At 39.4% G+C, this 13,045-nt stretch overlaps 1 pseudogene; it reads right to left on the reverse strand.

Annotated features, from left to right (window-relative positions):
• Positions 1–6,442: 6,442 nt before the first annotated feature.
• Positions 6,443–7,651, reverse strand: LOC116558504 (annotated as a pseudogene).
• Between the last annotated feature and the right edge of the window lie 5,394 nt (positions 7,652–13,045).

The raw sequence follows: 13,045 nt of genomic DNA on the forward strand, positions 1-13,045 counted from the left end.
GATATTTATAAAATATCCCTGGTAAATTTGAGAACACATATGTCTATTTTCTAGCCTTCGGAATGATAATTCAAGCTTTAAGATCTATAATTCTATATTAACTATGATATTAAAGAAAGAAAGGATTTTAGAGATTATCTAGACTAATGTCATAATATATCCCTAGCAGGCAATTTTCTTTGCAACATGTCTGGAAAATTCTGCTTTAAAATGTTCAAGGACAGGAAGGCCAACAGCTGTTAAAGCAGAGCATCTCTTTGAAAGCTCTAGTTGACAGAAAGTCTCTCCTGGTAGAAGACTGAAATATGTATCATGTATCTCATCCTATATACAACACCCAACATACCCTCTACCTGGCCACACTCCATTGAATCACACCTGCTCTTCTACATGAGAGCTTTCTGTGTATTTCAAGGACACTTTTGCTTTCACAGACACATGGCATCCATAGCTGTACGTTTTGGGAAGAATATGCCATGCCGTCAAACTGACTAGTAAAGTGCTGGTCCTACAATGCAGCACCTAGTCAATACATGCTAGAGCTTTTTAAATAACAAGTTCTGAAATTCAGGGAGGATTTTACAATTTAAAGGACATGTGAATAGCTATCAAGCACATTTACAATGTGAAGATAAAATATTTATATTGCCCAATGATTCATAAATTATGGTCCCTAGACCATCCAAGCAGCAGCATCAACATCACCTGAAAACTTGGTTGAAATGCAAATTTTCCAAATTCACCATTTTTTAGTCAAAGAACGGAGATAAGCCAAAAATCTGTATTTAAACAAGCTCTCAAGATGATTCTGGTATATGCTACAGTTGAGAATCATTGATCTAACCAAAACTACAGTATCTATATTAAAGAGAGTGACAAGCTGTTTGCTTGTGTGTGACTAGCATAAACAGAGGAAAAATTTAGAAACTGATGCTTAAACAAAGTGAGTAATCAGTAAAATCAATAAATACTATCTAAGCATGATATTTAGAGATACAAAGTAACATCCAGAAGAATTAATGAAGAGGTCATCACAGCAGCCTTCAGGTGCTCAGATGAGTGGGAAGAACAGGCTGCTGCTGTAAGCTTTATGTACAAGGCCAAAGGACAATTGTGCTCTGAACTATGTACTTATTTCAATCGATCAAAAGAAAAAGCAACTTACAAAAGGAGCTGTGACCTGCTCAGTCCAACTGACCTGATGTTCCCCAGCCGACCAAAATTAAGGGTGATTTCCCTTTTCAAATTATAAAAAGAACATCTGATCTATTTAAAAGGCCTTGTCTAAAGACATTAAGAATATGTAAATTAAGAATTACAAATATTTAAATTATCTTCATACATATTCATTTAAAATCATTCCTACATCATAAACCATAGATCTCAGGTTCCAAAATATTCAAATAAAAATTGGTATTATTTTGTCATCCTATAGGTGAGGTTTTTAATTGAATGCCAACCTTTGGAGAAGTGTGGGGAGAAACGCCTCTTATTATTAAGCACACTATAATATGTCATATTATATACATACATACATATGTCATGTAACAACGATAGAGCTGCGTTCTGAGAAATTCGTAATGAGGTGATTTTGTCATTGTACTAACATCATATAGTGTACTGATAGAAATCTAAATGGTGTAGCGTACTACACACCTAAGTTAATAACTATATATATATACTGTATATGGCATAGCCCATTACTCTAAGACCACAAGCCTGTACAGCATGTTACCATATTACTGTAGTGAATACTACAGACAACTGTAACCAAATAGTGGCTTTTCATGTATGTAAACATACAAAAGGTAGAGTACAAATACGGTATTATCTCCTGGGACCACTGTCATGTGGTCCATCAGTGACCAAAATGTCGTGGGCACATGATTGCATACATACATATGCAGATATGTGTGCACACACACATTAAATATCTCATTTTATTCTCTTAACCACTTTAGAAAAGTGGTTACCTCCAGTTTAGGGATGAGGAACTGCTGGCATGAACAAGTTATTGAAATCGTTTAACATCACACTACCTTTCAGTGCCTCCTGTCAAACTATATTCAGGTTGTAATCATTTGTATTTCAACTAGTTAGATTTGTGTAGCTTCTGCAGACACCTAATTATAAAAGGCAGAGGACCCAATCTTTCCACAATGATGTGAGGAGCTCAGGAAAGTAACATGAGCAAGAGGCTCGGCAATTTGCTCTTTAACAGACAAAATAAGCTATTAATCATCAAAAAATCAAAGCCAGTTTACTAGTCAGTGGAAGTATCTTCTATCGTACAAAGTCGGAACCAACTCTAAACATAGAAAGCAAATGAGGAAAAACTGAATTCTTCAACCTGATTTTCCTTCCTAGAATTCTGCTGCAGGTGCCTCCTGGCAGGGTGAATACACCCTCTTTGACTGAGTATTAAACCCCCAACGACCAGGGCCCGCCTTGTTTCCTGCCTTTTTTGGCATACACACCTGACTCTACATAATGTAACCGGATCAGGGATCAGCCCTGGTTGTGAGAATTGACTGAAGGGAGAAGCCCAGGAGATTGTGTAGACATTCAAGCTGACTGCTGGACTTTTCTTTTTAGAATGGGCATCGCTGGAATCATTTATATTCAGTACACACTCACTCTTCATTCTGGACCTTAATATTAGGTATTATGAAAGACAAGGGGCCCAGGGCCCTGATTTTTGAGACGATTTTACATTCCTATGGTCAGCAGCTTCCTAAGCCATGTTTGTGGGTCTCTGTCCTCCACCCTACGGCCTCCTTCACTGTTTCCACCTAAATGACTCCCCATTCTGACTGCAGAGCTTTCTTTTGTCCCGGACAGCCACCATCAAGCTGACTTACTCCCAACTCACATCCACGCTCGAACACTTATGCTTGGCAAATGCGGAGCAGACACACTGAATTTTTCCAGGTGAGCAGGCCTTCAAAGTAATCTCAGCAACTATTGCAAAGTGATTATTATTGATGATGAGATAGAAATAGCCTGGGTTTAAGAGTGATACTCACTGGATGTTTTGGGGCAGGCTTAAAATAAAAGTGCTTTCTCTTTATATCTGGGTGTAGTTTGATCCTTTCTACTGAAGTGAGAAAGGAACTGCAGAATCCTGAGAGACAGGCTAGCCAAAATGTTTCACTGCCCCTTTATTACCTCGTAAATGTAGTGTCAAACATTATCCAAATCATTTCCAGCTCTTTTCCTGCCTTCTGCATAAAGGAAATGTCCAGGCATTTCCCCAGAGTCCCCAGCCCCATGACCGGCTCAGCTTGCTATGTGATGAGGCAGACAGATGGGGGTCACTGCTGCTGCAGACTGTCCCGGCCTGACCTGCCTCCATTCCAATGGGGCAAAAAGGAAGAAGATTGGGTAGGAGCCATATATTCTGACTCTTTCCATTAGTTTTTTTCATGCAAGAATTATGAGTACTCAGTACAAGTTCTTATTTCTGTTTAAACCTTTTTTTATTGTGAAATACAAAATACGGCTTGCATACAGAAAAGTGCATAAAATATAAATGCATGGTTTAATACATTACCATAAACATCTCTAAAACCACCTCCAAGGACAAAAAAGAGAATACTGCTTGCACCCTCAAACTATTCAACACACTGTTCTTCACCTAAACACTCTTCTGGACCCTGGAGTAACCCTGACCTGACTTTGGTGGTAATTACCTTGTTTTCCATGATGGTTTTAATATTTATGTATGAATCTCTAATAATATAGCATGTGTTTTCTACTTTAGACTCGTACGCAAATGGAATTATACATAATTCTATACAATTATATAGAAGTCTGTTTTATATTATACAAAAATCTGCATCTTTGGTTTGTGGGGTGTTTTGTTTTTTTGCTTATTATCTTATTTTTGAGATTCCTTCTCATGCTTGCTTAATGAATGGTTAGTAGACATTCATTCATTTTCATCAGCATAGAGCAAACATTTCCACCAGCATCTGAAATATTAAAGCATACCTCTTCATGTTGATGAATATTTGTTGTTGCTTTCTTCTACACTGGGTCATATGAATAACACTGCTGAGAGTATTTTATACATATCTCAGTTCACTCTTAACATCATTAAGGGACACATAAAAAATGAGTAAGTCTGAATACAAAGCGAAAAGTGACATTTAAAAAGGGAATTTTCAGATACGATTTTTTTCTCTTTTTTCAGATGTATCATTGATCCAGAAGAGAAATATGCAGGTGTTTATTGCCTAACTATTCTGTTTACCCCATCTGCTTTCTATGAGCTGCTAAATATTTTTATGACATGGTCAGAGAAATCTGGGGTCCTAAAAGCCTTATTTCCTCACAAGGGCATTCTGGAACTATTGTCACCACTCAGCAGCAATAAGACTTTGGGAAAGTGACTTGCCGTTGTTAAGCTTCTGTTTCATGTAAAATTCATAAAGGAATACATTATTGTTATTAAGCATAAATTATATTATGCTCAAGAAATTTTGCCATCCATGTAGGTAACTATCTTAAGTATTTCAAAAACTTGGTGAAATAGGACCCACATGTTCTATTCTCCCAGAGTTGTTTTGGGTACTAAATGCAATAATGTATGCAAGTGCTTGCACAAAGTTGAAAGCCAAAACATACTCATTACACTGATATTGCCTCATCACAGTCTGTGCATTTTAAAAAAATATTTTTGATACTAAGTGCATTTTATGTATATCTAATCAAATCAGCACACTGATTTTGTTAGGATATTTATGTCCAATCCCCTTCTTTTGAATCCTTTCAATTTAAAGTATGGGAAGAAGAAGACAATAGAAAGCAGAATTAATGTAAGAAGTAAATTGAGTTTCCACTCAAACTTGCTAAGCGTCTTTAAAATGTCTTCAGTCCCCTGAAGCCATGGTGAAACACAGTGAAAAACTGGAAACTAGATTTTTAAGTTGCCTTTATTTAAATAAACCCCATGCCGTTAGAAAAATACTGCAAAGAGGTAACTTTTACATTGGATCTTCATTTAGATCACTCAAAAAATAAAGAGAAAGATGTGAGGATTTTTGTGGCTACATTTAAGATCCATTCCTGCTTCATGTTTCAGGTTGGGGGCGTTAGCACTTTATTTCACTTTGGCAGGCAAGTAAGGAATATTCCACAACCCTTGTTTACAAGGCTGGTTTTGCCACAGGATTCAGGAAGAGGCACTCGGTTGCTTTGATTCCATTACTTAGAAACAAAAAAGGGGCAGTCCCAGAAGGGGAGTGTGAGGAGCACAGTGGCTGAGACATACTTAGACAGTCGCTTTTTTTTTTTTCAGTGCATTTTTTTATTATCTTCATTGAAGGTGAAAAAAAATAGATCCCTACTTGTAATAACAAAACAATGTTGGAAACTGTCATTAAATCAGGACAAGTGAAAAACAGATCTGTTCCCAGACTCACAGGATTATAAATTTAGAAAGTACACACATACACAAAAAAATAAAAATTAATTATACTCAATAAGATACATTAAATATGTACAGCTTTTTGTATGTCAATTACACCTAAGTAAGTAGTTTTTAAAAAAAAAAAATTCAACCCACACCACCAACTAATAAAGAAAAAACAAATGAGTAATGCAAAAGAAAAATCACACGTTTCGGTTTCCTCCTGAGTTAAGAACACTAACAATAATTTGCATGCAGTGAATACGTTCCCTAAATACAACAGATGAATTATTTTCTATACATATTTATTTATGGAGAATTGGTTAATAAACACATTTTAAGTTCAATATATTATGTATTTCTGAGTGGGGAAGCAATCTTAAACATTTTAAACACCAGAAATATACACAATTTAAAGTGAAATAATACAAAGTGCCTTGTGTTTTGATTCTGTAGTCGCACCATAAAAATCTCAGATTAAAAAAACTCTGAAAAACATTGTTTTGAATATTAAGATCATGTTTTGGGGGAGGGAGAGAATTAACAGCCTTTCTTTGCCTTAAAATATTATTTATGAAATGTTTTATGAAACTGCAATTGGAATGAAGCAGCTCCTAAAGTCGTCAGTGTCCAGAGGAGGAAAAATTGAGCACAGGAGCAAACTACTGTTTTACTCAACGCCTTCCAATGCTCAGCTGAAGAAGTTTTCACTTAAAAGAGCTGCTGAGAGCAGGCACAGTGGCTCATGCACGTAGTCCCAGCATTTTGGGAGGCTGAGGTGGGTGGATCACTCGAAGCCAGGAGTTTGAAACCAGTCTGGCCAACAAGGTGAAACCCCATCTCTACTAAAAATAAAAAAATAGCTGGGTATGGCAGCAGGTGCCTGCAACCCCAGCTAACCAGGAGGCTGAGGCAGGAGAATCACTTGAGCCCAGGAGGCGGAGTTTGCACCGAACTGAGATCGCACCACTGCACACCAGCCTGGACAACAGAGCGAGATACTGTCTCAAAAATAAATAAATAAATAAAACAGAACGGAACAAAACAAAACAGCTGCTGAAGTCTTTTCTATTTTAGAAAGGTAGTATGAATAAGTTTTTCTACATATTAACTACAATTTATGGTAATTTGTGCAATGTTTTTCCGTTTTTAAATGCAAGAGTCTATCATATCTCTACTCACAAAGTAACAGGCACTGCTAGGGGTCTTAGGCTAAGATCTGCCACCCCAGCAGTCTGCACGGACCGTAAGCAGGTGTGGAAAGGACGAAGTTCACCTGTCAGCAGCACCAAGGAATCCGACTCTCTAGCCTTTCTGCCATTAATTACCATAGATATGGCCTTTTTCCTGATATTCTATTCCCATTGGAGGCTTTTTATTAAGACCTTGTTCCTGTGAACACATTTGGGGCACAACATATTGTCTTCAAGGTGTGGGGGTGGAAAACTGGAGGCAGGAAGCAGGAAAGCGCACTCGCTCTCCCTTCTTGCTTTTCTGGAACCCAGCCTTGACCAGCATGAAACTGCAGGTCCACCCAACCATCTGTGTCTGCAGGGAGACTTTTCCTATGGACCACACACCACCTGACACCGCTGGCTTCTTGTGGTGATTCCACTGCCTCTGCCGTCCTTGCCCTGGCTGAAATTCTCACCCAGGAGGCCAGCACAGCCTCTGGGGCAGAAGTTGTTACCACAACTGTATTAACTCCCTCAAGGAGAGCAGCGGGCCCTTCCAGAGCAGGCAGCCCCTCCGCAGGGGGAAGGGCCACTTGAGGAGGCTGTGTCCCAGAACTCTGCTGGCACGCTTTCCCTTTTCCACCTTTAATTTATTTTGCAATGACTTCCGGATTTTGGCCTCTTTTGCTGTGCTAGGGAAATCCTTTTGGTTTGGGTAAGCAAAGGCACACAGGCGCTTATATGCATCCAGTTTCTGGCCTCTGGTGCTCAGCTTTAATTGCTGACACCAGGCTGGCACGATGTGAAGGTGAATCAGATTAACAGGTGGCAGTTTAGAGGGTAAGGGAGGGATTGATATCTTCTTCTGAGGTCTGGTGTTATCATAGTCTGCCTTCTTCTTAGGGCAGAGCACTTTGTCACCTTTGACAGATACTTTTCCCTTGGTTCCCTTCTTCGCTGATGTTCCCGGCAAAGCAATCGTGTTTGGTTGATTAGAAGCCTGCTGATCCTCTTCCCTCGCCTTCTCTGTGGTGGTCCACTCCTTGCCTTTTACCTTCTCCATATTTGGACAGGAAGCGGAGCTTGGCCAGATGCATCCAAAATGGCCCTTGGCCCAAGATTGTTGTTTGCAAAGTCTCCTCCCACTTCCTGCCTCTCCTAGGCAGTAGCTTTTATTCCCCAACCCAGCCTGGCTGCTTCCCACATTCTCTGCTTCAATCTTTTGATGGCCAACAACATAATGCATCTTGCTAACAAGCTGAAGACTCCTTGGGTATCACAGCTAATGACTCAAAGTCAGAGAAAGAAAAAAAAGGAGGGCATGGGAGCCATTGTACAGGGAAAATATCGAGTACAAACCCCATATAATGCATCGTATAAAACAGATCGCCAAGCGTGATTCACTTGTCAAGTCCTTGAGTTATTGCATGGATTTCACCTTTGCCACTCAACATTAGAGATAATGCGTAATTATTGTTTGAAAAAAAGATTGAGAACATCTACTCTCCAGTAACACATACTCCCTCTGGTACTGCAGTTTCTGAAATCTGATTTTCCTTGCTTTCCCCCACCCCAGTGCAAATTTAATACCTTGAATTTAATGCCTGCAATCCCCTGAGCAGTTATGTCAGAATCTTTAGCTCATGTCCATCTGGAAGACTAATTCCTGAGGGTTCTTTGACATTATGTGATGGGGGATGAGAGCCTGCAGGACAGCCAGGAGCCAGGAAGGGCAAAGGTGATGGTGTTCAGAAGCTAAGAAGAAAATAACATGTCAGCAGAATCCACCGTGAAGTTACAGCCATTTGCGCTTGGCTATGTATGAAGCCAGTTCTCTAATCAACAATGAAACTCCATTTCCCAACCCTGGAATTAGATACTATACAATATAATCCTTGGGAAAGACTTCTCCGTGGCAGCAGTGGCTGTAGAGTAATGGGGTTGAGCCAATGGTAGGGCTTAGGTAATATGTCTTATTTCTTTCTGCCTGCAGTAAGTCATCCTGGCTATGATTAGGTCACTCACAGTATTACTGAAGGCTGGCTAGAGGATTTTACTCAATTCTCAAAAATTCACTAAGAAAATTGTGAATATATAAGCTTTAAGAGGAAGTTAACTATGATACCATTGAAATTTGTTTTCCAAGTTGAAGATTCAAAATCTTGTTCATAGCAGAAAGCTACCTTCATTTTATCAATATACAGTGTATCTTTTCTATGTAGACCCAGGAACCAAAACGCACCTATTTAAAGGGGAAAAGGCAATACCCAAGCAAAAATAACCATTAGAAAATAGCTGAGAAATATTGGGGAAACCAAGTCTTCCATTCTATCAGACACCAAACATTTTCAGCACTGCAACAATGAGACTAGAGACCAAAATATACCACTGTCTTCTGAAAAACCAGACATTCATGAATTATAACCCATCTTGAGGTTAGAAACAGTGGCCTTAGCAATAGCTACAATTGCTTAAGTACGTACTGTTTTTTTGTTGTTTGTTTGTTTTGAGACGGAGTTCCACTCTTGTTACCCAGAATGAAGTGCAATGGCGCGATCTCGGCTCACCGCAACCTCCGCCTCCTTGGTTCAAGCAATTCTCTTGCCTCCACCTCCCAAGTAGCTGGGACTACAGGCATGCGCCACCATGCCCAGCTAATGTTTTGTATTTTTAGTAGAGACGGGGTTTCACCATGTTGACCAGGATGGTCTCGATCTCTTGATCTCGTGATCCACCTGCCTCGGCCTCCCAAAGTGCTGCGATTATGGGCATGAGCCACCGCGCCCAGCCCGTTCGTACTGTTTTTTTTTTTTTTTTTTTTTTTAAAAAAAAAAAAACTACCAGGGAATTTGCATGCCTAAGAGTTAAGCTTCTCCACAAGTTTGCAGAGTACCATTATTATACCCATTTTACGGGTGAGCAAATTGGGATCCAGAGATGTTAAAAACCTTACATGAGATCATGTAACTGAAAAGTGGCAGAACTGGTACTGAAATCAATTTCTGCCTCACTCCAAATCCTATTCTATTTATGCTCATTATGATATTTATACTTCTTTCTCTGAAAGATAATTCATTCATTTATTCTTTCACTCAAAATTACTAAATAGCTGGGCACAGTGGCTCACACCTGTAATCCCAGCACTTTAGGAGACTGAGGACGGTGGATCACTGGAGGTCAGGAGTTTGAGACCAGACAGGCCCACATGGTGAAACTCCGTCTCTACTAAAAATACAAAAAATTAGCTGGGCATGGTGGCATATGCCTGCAAACCCAGCTACTCAAGTGGCTGAGGCAGGAGAATTGTTTGAACCTGGGAGGTGGAGGTTGCAGTGAGTTTGAGATCATGTCACTGCACTTCGGCCTGGGAGAAAGAGCAAGACTCCATCTCAAAAAAACAAACAAACAAACAAAAGAAAACCCAGTGTCTAATATCTATCAGACACTGTTCTAAATACTAGGATTATAGCAGCTGTGAAACAAAATTCCTATCCATGTGGATCTGACCTCTTGTAATCATTAATCTATAACGAAATGTATGGTATGTTTGGGGATGAGACTTATGGACTACTACTTCAAATAAGGCAGTGAGGAAAGGTCTCTCCAAGGACAGGTCACTGAGCTGGGTACATGGAGAAGGAGGGCGCAAGGAAGGTGAATATCTGGGATAAGAGCTTTACAGACAAGGAAGAAAGGATACGCAAACATTTTGACACAGAAGCACGCTTCCTACAGTAAAGGAAAAGCAAGGCTATAAATGCTGAAGCCAACTGAGCAAGGAGAGAATGGTAGAAAATGGAGAGAGAGGGAGGCTTCAGGGGGCCAACCTTGCAGGTTCTTGCTGGCTTTTATTTTACATGTGATGGGAAGCAACTGGAGGGTTGAAAACACAGGAACATCTATGATCTTACTGTATTTCAAAAGGATTGCCTTGGCTGTTGTGAGCAGAATGGGCTTTGGGGTATAGGTTGAAAGAGAAGGCAAGGAGAAGCGCTAAGGGTCTGTCTCAGTAGTCCAGGTGAGATACGATGATGAAGAATTAGAAGCAGATGTGAGAGAAAGAGAAGTGTCAAGAAAGACTCCAAAGCTGGTGGCCCGAGCAACTAGACAGCCCAAGCAGTCTTGAAAAAGGAAGCTGGAAGACTCACACTTTCTGATTTCAAAACTTATTACAAAACTATAATAATTAAAACACTGTGGTAATGGCATAAGGACAGACATACAGACTAATAGAATAAATTGAGAATATAGAAAAAAACTCATACATCTATTAATATGACCAGTTATGTCAGAATCTTTGGCTCAACCGATTTTTGTCAAGGGTGCCAAGCTCATTCAATGAGGAAAGGATAGTTTCTAAATGGTGCTGGGACAACTGGATAGTCACATACAAAAGAATGAATTTGGTCTCTTATCTCACACCATATGCAAAAATTAGAATGAAACAGCCTCATGTAAGAGCCAAAACCATAAAATTCTTAGAAGAGAGCATAGGATATACCTTCATGGCATTGGATTTGATAATTGATTCTCAAGTATGACGACATAAACACAAACAACAAAAGAAAAAAATACAGATTAGACTTCAGCAAAATGAAAAGCTTTTCACCTCGAAGGACTTTATCATTGAAGTGAAAAGACAACACATGCAATGGGAGAAAACATTTGCAACTCATACAGCTGATGAGAAGCTAGTATCTAGAACACAGAAAGAACTTAAAGCGAAAAGACCACTCACAGGACAAGAGAGTATTTGCAAATCATATAGCCAATAAGGGTCTAATATGTAGAACATATAAAGAACATATAAAGCATTCTTACAACTTCACAAGTAAAAGATAAACAACTGAATTTTTTAAATGGACAAAAGCCTTGAATAGACATTTCTCCAAATAGCTGATCAATGTAATTAGTTACCAGGTAAATGATAATCAAAACCACAATAAGTTTCCATTTCACATCCACTAGGATGTCTATAATCCAATAAACAGAAACTAACAAGTGTCATCCAGGATGTAGAGAAATTGGAGTCCTCCCATATTACTGGTGAGAAGGCAAAATGGTTAATCCACCATAGAAAACAGTTTGGTGGTTCCTGGAAAAAATTAAGCATAGTAGTACCATATGACCCCACAATTCTGCTCCTGTGTAGATACCCTAAATAACTAAAAACAGGTACTTAAATACATGTACACCCACGTTCATAGCAGCACTATTCACAATAGCAGTAAGGTGGATGGAAACAGTTCAAATGCCCATGACCAATGAATGGATACACAAATTGTAGTATATACACACGGTGGAATATGATTCATTCATAAAAAGGAATGAAGTACTGATACTAGCTACAATGTGGATGAGCCTCCAAAACACTACGCTAAGTGAAAGAAGTCACAATACGAAATGTCACGTTATATGATTCCAAGTATGTTAAATACCAGTAATAGATAAATGCATAGACAGGATGCAGATTGGCACTTGTCAGAAATTGGGGAGGGGCAGGGAATGGGGAGAAACTGGTTAACAGGTAAAAAGGAAAATATGCTTTCCAATTAGATAAAGTGGTAGTTGCATTGCGAATGTACTAAATACCACTGAATTATCCACTTGAAAATGGTGAATTTTGGGCTTTTTGAATTTTACATCAATAAATTATTAAACTGTAAGTTTTTTTAAATCTAGGAGCAGTTAGACTCCAGGGCCCACACACTAAACTATAATGCTGTAGCGACAGGGGCAGTTGTGCTGTAGGATTGGCTTTCCATGAGCAGGTCTTACTGTGATGCCGGTTTTCCTATAACTGTCCTCAGATTGCGCCTGGTTACTGGCTTCCTAATCAAGGCAGGAGGGCTTCTGATGTGCATGGAGTGTTTTAAATATTAAGAGACTAATGAAGTAAGATATTCAACTAAAGTGAATTAGCATTGATTAATGCAAGTTAAATACCTGTCTCTTAATGGAAGCTTAGAGCTTCCAATTTAATCAATGGGTTGAGAACTAACAAATAAATCCACTCAATAAACACTCACCACCTGCCACTACCATTCACTTGGTCCTTGCTTCTCACAAACTCCTCTTCCTTTTCTGCGTGAAAACCATGACTCTTTAGTGTTTGTGTCTGCCTTTCCAAACCAAGGCAAAGAGAGACAGTCTATAGAAAATACCTTGTCTACACTGAAAATGAAACCTAGTTCACTTGTTTTCAGCACTATACACTGAGCCAAAGAAGGGGCAGCCACAAAGAGCAGTGAAGGCTCTGGCATGGCCAGCTGATCGAATTAGCCATGTGTAGTGGTAGACGTCCGCAGTCCCAGCTACTTGTGAAGCTGAGGTGGGAGGATCACTTGAGCCCTGGAGTTTGAGGCTACCATGAGCTATGGTAGCACCACTATACTCCAGCCTTAGTGACAGACTGAGAGTCTGCCTCTCAAGATAAAAAGTAAAAACAACAGAATAG

Source organism: Sapajus apella, unplaced genomic scaffold (genome assembly GCF_009761245.1).
Source record: "Sapajus apella isolate SASKATOON/1434 unplaced genomic scaffold, GSC_monkey_1.0 scaffold21, whole genome shotgun sequence".
Taxonomy (NCBI): domain Eukaryota; kingdom Metazoa; phylum Chordata; class Mammalia; order Primates; family Cebidae; genus Sapajus; species Sapajus apella.